This window comes from Arachis stenosperma, chromosome 4, assembly GCF_014773155.1.
Source record: "Arachis stenosperma cultivar V10309 chromosome 4, arast.V10309.gnm1.PFL2, whole genome shotgun sequence".
Classification (NCBI taxonomy): Eukaryota; Viridiplantae; Streptophyta; class Magnoliopsida; order Fabales; family Fabaceae; genus Arachis; species Arachis stenosperma.
In genome coordinates, this window is record NC_080380.1 from 38,708,363 (window position 1) to 38,715,274 (window position 6,912).

Genomic DNA, 6,912 nt, shown 5'->3' on the forward strand with positions numbered 1-6,912 from the left:
TGTATACTCTTATGGCACTGTTTATTTTCTTCACAACTCCGTTCAACTAACCAGCAAGTGTACTGGGTCGTCCAAGTAATACCTTACGTGAGTAAGGGTCGAATCCACAGAGATTGTTGGTATGAAGCAAGCTATGGTCACCTTGTAGATCTCAGTCAGGCGAATTTAAACATGATATTTTATTGGATTAAATAATAAATAAAAGGGAATAATAAAAAGGATAGAATACTTATGTAGATTCATTGGTAGGAATTTCAGATAAGCGGAATGGAGATGCTGTAGAGCTCTCGGACGCCTGCTCTCCCACTGCTTCTACTCAATCCTTCTTACTCCTTTCCATGGCAAGCTTTGTATAGGGGTTCACTATCAGCTGTGGCTACTTTCATTCCTCTCGGGGAAATAACCTGTGCGGCTGTCACTCGCACAGCTAACCAGTCTGGAGGCATCACCCATGGTTGATAGCTACATCCCATCCTCGCAGTGAAAGCTAATGCACGCACTCTGTCACAGTACGGCCAATCACCGGTTGGTTCCCGCTCCTACTGGAATAGAATCCCTCTTTTGCGTTTGTCACTAACGCCCAGCAGGTTAAAGTTTGAAGCACGTCACAGTCATTCATGAACGGAATCCTACTCGGAACACCACAGACAAGGTTGGACTTTCCGGATTCCCAGGATCCTACTCGGAACACCACAAACAAGGTTGGACTTTCCGGATCCAGATAAATGCCGCCATCTATCTAGCTTATACCACGAAGATTCTGTTGGGGAATCTAAGAGATACACATTCAAGCCTGTGTTGCATGTAGAACGAAGGTGGTTGTCAATCACGCGCGTTCATCAGTGAGAATAGTGATGAGGGTTATCTAACTCATCACATTCATCATGTTCTTGGGTACGAATGAATATCTTGGAATAAGAATAAGATAGAGATTTGAATAAAAGAAAATAGAACTTCATTAATCTTTGAGGTACAGCAGAGCTCCACACCCTTAATCTATGGTGTGCAGAAACTCCACCGTTGAAAATACATAAGCAAGAGGTCCAGGCATGGCCGAATGGCCAGCCCCCTAAACGTGATCACAGGATCGAAAATACAATCCAGGATGTCTAATACAATAGTAAAAGGTCCTATATATACTAGACTAGCTACTAGGGTTTACATGAGTAAGTAATTGATGCATAAATCCACTTCCGGGGCCCACTTGGTGTGTGCTTGGGCTGAGCTTGATAAATCCACGAGCTAAGGCATTTCTTGGCGTTGAACTTTGAGTTATGACGTGTTTTGGGCGTTCAACTCCGGATCATGACGTTTTTCTGGCGTTTAACTCCAGACAGCAGCATGAACTTGGCGTTTAACGCCAAGTTACGTCGTCATTCTTCGAATAAAGTATGGACTATTATATATTGCTGGAAAGCCCTGGATGTCTACTTTCCAACGCCGTTGAGAGCGCGCCATTTGGAGTTCTGTAGCTCCAGAAAATCCATTTCGAGTGCAGGGAGGTCAGAATCCAACATCATCAGCAGTCCTTTTGTCAGCCTTTTTCAGAGTTTTGCTCAAATCCCTCAATTTCAGTCAGAATTTACCTGAAATCACAGAAAAACACACAAACTCCTAGTAAAGTCCAAAAATGTGAATTTAACATAAAAACTAATGAAAACATCCCTAAAAGTAGCTCAAACTTACTAAAAACTATATAAAAACAATGCCAAAAAGCGTATAAATTATCCGCTCATCACAACACCAAACTTAAATTGTTGCTTGTCCCCAAGCAACTGAAAATCAAATAGGATAAAAAGAAGAGAATATACTATAAAGTCCAAAATATCAATGAATATTAATTTAATTATATGAGCGGGGCTTGTAGCTTTTTGCTTCTGAACAGCTTTGGCATCTCACTTTTTCCTTTGTAGTTTAGAGGTATTGGCGTCTCTGGGGGAATTTAGAATTTGGGATAGTGTTATTGACTTTCTTAGTGAAGCATGTTGATTCTTGAACACAGCTACTCATGAGTCTTGGCTGTGGCCCTAAGCATTTTGTCTTCCAGTATTACCACCAGATACACAAATGCCACAGACACATAACTGGGTGAACCTTTTCAGATTGTGACTTAGCTTTGCTAAAGTCCCCAATTAGTGGTGTCCAGAGCTCTTAAGCACACTCTTTGCTTTGGATCACGACTTTAACCACTCAGTCTCAAGCTTTTCACTTGGACCTTCATGACACAAGCACATGGTTAGGGACAGCTTTGATTTAGCCGCTTAGGCCCGGATTTAATTTCCTTGGGCCCTCCTATCCATTGATGCTCAAAGCCTTGGATCCTTGCTTTTAGAATTTTCGCCTCTTTTTTTTTTTTTTTCACTGCTTTTTCTTGCTTCAAGAATCAATTTCATGATGTTTTTCAGATCATCAATAACATTTCTCTTTGTTCCTCATTCTTTCAAGAGCCAACAATTTAAACACTCATAAACAACAAGATCAAAAGACATATGCACTGTTCATTCATTCATTCAGAAAACAAAAATTATTGCCACCACATCAATGTAATTAAATTAAATTCACTAATAATTTCGAAAATTATGTACTTCTTGTTCTTTTGAATTAAAACATTTTTCTTTTAAGAGAGGTGAAGGACTAATGGGTTTTATTCATAGCTTTAAGGCATGGTTTACATACTAATGATCATGAGACACAAAAACATAGATAAACATAGTATTAAAAACCGAAAATAGAAAGAAATAAAGAACAAGGAATGAATCCACCTTAGTGGCGTCTTCTTCTTGAAGGACCAATGATGTTCTTCAACTCTTCTATGTCCCTTCCTTGCCTTTGTTGCTCCTCCCTCATTGCTCTTTGATCTTCTCTTATTTCTTGGAGAGTGAGGGCGTGTTCATGGTGTTCCACCCTTAATTGTTCAACATTATGGCTCAAATCTTCCAAGGAGGTGCTAAGTTGCTCCCAATAGTTGTTGGGAGGAAAGTGCATTCCATGAGGCATTTGTTGATGATGCACTTCCTCATGTTCTTCTTGGAGGCCGTGAGGAGCTTCCCTTGTTTGCTCCATCCTTTTCTTGGTGATGGGCTTGTCTTCTTCAATGGAGACATCTCCATCTATGATAACTCCAGCTGAATAACATAGATGGCATATGAGGTGAGGGAATGCTAGCCGTGCCATGTATGAAGGCTTGTCAGCTATTTTGTAGAGTTCATTGGCTATGACTTCATGAACCTCTACTTCCTCTCCAATCATGATGCTATGGATCATGATGGCCCGATCCACAGTAACTTCAGATCGGTTGCTTGTAGGGATGATGGATCTTTGGATGAACTCCAACCATCCTCTAGCTACGGGCTTGAGGTCCAGTCTTCTTAGTTGGACCGGTTTGCCTTTGGAGTCTACTCTCCATTGGGCGCCTTCCACACAAATATCCATTAGGACTTGGTCCAACCTTTGGTTAAAGTTGACCCTTCTTGTGTAGGGTGTTCATCACCTTGCATCATAGGCAAATGAAACGCCAACCTCACATTTTCCGGACTGAAATCCAAGTATTTCCCCCTAACCATTGTGAGATAATTCTTTGGGCTTGGGTTCATACTTTGGTCATGGTTTCTAGTGATCCATGCATTGGCATAGAACTCTTGAACCATGAGAATTCCGACTTGTTGCATGGGGTTGGCTAAGACTTCCCAACCTCTTCTTTGAATTTCATGTCGGATCTCCGGATACTCATTTTTCTTGAGCTTGAAAGGGACCTCAGGGATCACTTTCTTCTTTGCCACAACATCATGGAAGTGGTCTTGATGGCTTTTGGAGATGAACCTCTCCTTCTCCCATGACTCGGAGGAAGAAGCTTTTGCTTTCCCTTTTCCTTTTCTTGAGGAAATTCCGGTCTTGGGTGCCATTGATGGTGAATGAAAATCAAAAAGCTTAGGCTTTTTACCACACCAAACTTAAAATTTGCTTGTCCCCAAGCAAAAAAGAAAAGAAGAGTAGAAGAAGAAGAAGAAAATATGGTAGAGAGGGAGAAGAGAGGGTTCGGCTATGTGGGGGAATGTGGGGTTGTGTTGTGTGAAAATGTAAAAGAAAAGAAGGGTATTTATAGGGAGGGGGGGAGGTATAGGTTCGGCCATTTTGGGTGGGAAAGGGTGATAAATTGAATTTGAATTTGATGGAGGTAGGTGGGGTTTATGGGGAAGAGGAGGTTGATGTGAATGGTGAATGGGGTAATTGGGAAGAGGAGTTGAGGTGATTGGTGAAGGTTTTTGGGAAGGGTGACATTGGGAATGAGATTTGGATTGGGAGAGTGTGAATAGGATTAAAAGAAAAGGTAGGTGGGGATCCTGTGGGGTCCACAGATCCTGAGGTAGGAATCCTGTGGGGTCCACAGATCCTGAGGTGAAAGAAATACCATTCCTTCACCCTATAGGCATGTAAATTGCCTTCATGCTCCATTCTGGCGTTCAAACGCCCATTGGTGCATGTTCTGGGCGTTAAACGCCCATGTAATGCTTGTTTCTGGCGTTGAACGCCAGTTTCAAGCTTGTTTCTGGCGTTCAGCGCCAGATTGTCCTCTGTGTGCGCATTCTGGCATTAAACGCCAGGATGTAGCTTGTTTTGGGCGTTCAGCGCCAGAAAGATGCTCTGTTCTGGCGTTGAACGCCAGCCAGATGCTCCTTCTGGGCGCTAAACGCCAGCCCGTGCGTCCTCCGGGGTGAAAATTTTTTTCTTCTGTTTTTGACTCTGTTTTTAATTTTTTTGATTTTTTTCGTGACTCCTCATGATCATGTACCTAATTCAACACAAAAATAACACCAAAATAAAATAAAATAAAATTAGATAAATAAAATTGGGTTGCCTCCCAACAAGCGCTTCTTTAATGTCAATAGCTTGACAGTGGCTCTCATGGAGCCACAAGGTGATCAGGTCAACTTAAGTGTGGTGTTCCCAACACCAAACTTAGAGTTTGGATATGGGGTTTGGACACCAAACTTAGAGTTTGGTTGTGGCCTCACAACACCAAACTTAGAGTTTGACTGTGTGGGCTCTTCTTGACTCTGAACTGAGAGAAGCTCTTCATGCTTGCTCTCTTTTGTCACAGAGGGATAGCCATGTGCTTGAAACACAAGATATTCTCCATTCAATTGAAGGACTAATTCACCTCTGTTGACATCTATCACAGCTCCTGCTGTGGCTAGGAAAGGTCTTCCTAGGATGATGCATTCATCATCTTCCTTCCTAGTGTCTAGGATTATGAAATTAGTAGGGATGTAAAGGCCTTCAACCTTTACTAGCACGTCCTCTACTAACCCATAAGCTTGTCTCACTGACTTGTCTGCCAGTTGTAATGAGAACAAGGCAGGTTGTACCTCAATGATTCCCAGCTTCTCCATTACAGAGAGTGGCATAAGATTTATTCCTGATCCAAGATCACATAGAGCTCTTTCAAAGCTCATAGTGCCAATGGTGCAAGGTATTAAGAACTTGCCAGGATCTTGTTTCTTTTGAGGTAGAGTTCTCTGAATCCAAGTATCCAGTTCACTAATGAGCAAGGGAGGTTCACTTTCCCAAGTCTCATTACCAAATAACTTGGCATTCAGCTTCATGATAGCTCCTAAATATTGAGCAACTTGCTCTTCAGTCACATCTTCATTCTCTTCAGAGGATGAATATTCTTCAGAGCTCATGAATGGCAGAAGGAGATTTAAAGGAATCTCTATGGTCTCTAGATGACCCTCAGATTCCTCAGGATCCTTAATAGGAAACTCCTTCTTGTTTGAGGAACGTCCCAGGAGGTCTTCCTCACTGGGATTTTCGTCCTCTTCCTCCTTGGTGCATTCGGCCACTTTGATTAAATCAATGGCCTTGCACTCTCCTTTTGGATTCTCTTCTGTATTGCTTGGGAGAGTACTGGGAGGAGTGTCAATGACTTTCTTACTCAGCTGGCCCACTTGTGCCTCCAAATTTCTAATGGAGGATCTTGTTTCATTCATGAAACTGAAAGTGGCTTTTGACAGATCAGAGACTATATTGGCTAAATTAGAAGTGTTTTGTTCAGAATTCTCTGTCTGTTGCTGAGAAGATGATGGATATGGCTTACTATTATTCAGCCTATTGCGTCCACCATTGTTAAAACCTTGTTGAGGTTTTTGTTGATCCTTCCAGGAGAAATTAGGATGATTTCTCCATGATGAGTTATAGGTGTTTCCATAAGGTTCACCTAAGTAATTAACCTCTGCCATGGCAGGGTTTTCAGGATCATAAGCTTCTTCAGAAGCTACCTCTCTAGTACTATTGGATGCATGTTGCAATCCATTCAGATTCTGAGAGATCATGTTGACCTGTTGAGTCAACATTTTGTTCTGAGCCAATATGGCATTCAGAGCATCAATTTCAAGAACTCCTTTCTTCTGAGGTACCCCATTGTTCACGGAATTCCTCTCAGAGGTGTACATGAACTGGTTGTTTGCAACCATGTCAATGAGTTCTTGAGCCTCTTCAGGCATTTTCTTCAGGTGAATAGATCCACCTGCAGAGTGGTCCAATGACATTTTTGAAAATTCAGAGAGACCATAATAGAATATATCTAATATGGTCCATTCTGAAAACATGTCAGATGGACATCTTTTGGTCAGCTGCTTGTATCTTTCCCAAGCTTCATAGAGGGATTCACCATCTTTTTGTTTGAAGATTTGAACATCCACTCTCAGCTTGCTCAGCTTTTGAGGAGGAAAGAATTTATCCAAGAATGCAGTGACAAGCTTATCCCATGAGTCCAGGCTATCCTTGGGTTGTGAATCCAACCATACTCTAGCTCTGTCTCTTACAGCAAAAGGGAAAAGCAAGAGTCTGTAGACTTCAGGATTAACTCCATTTGTCTTTACAGTGTCACAGATCTGCAAGAACTCAGTTAAA

General features: G+C 41.8%; 1 non-coding gene across 1 annotated transcript; it reads left to right on the top strand.

The window, feature by feature from the left end:
- Positions 1–6,606: 6,606 nt before the first annotated feature.
- Positions 6,607–6,710, top strand: LOC130978285 (small nucleolar RNA R71). Its single transcript, XR_009085937.1, has one exon. It is a non-coding gene; the product is annotated as a small nucleolar RNA R71 (small nucleolar RNA).
- Positions 6,711–6,912: the final 202 nt, after the last annotated feature.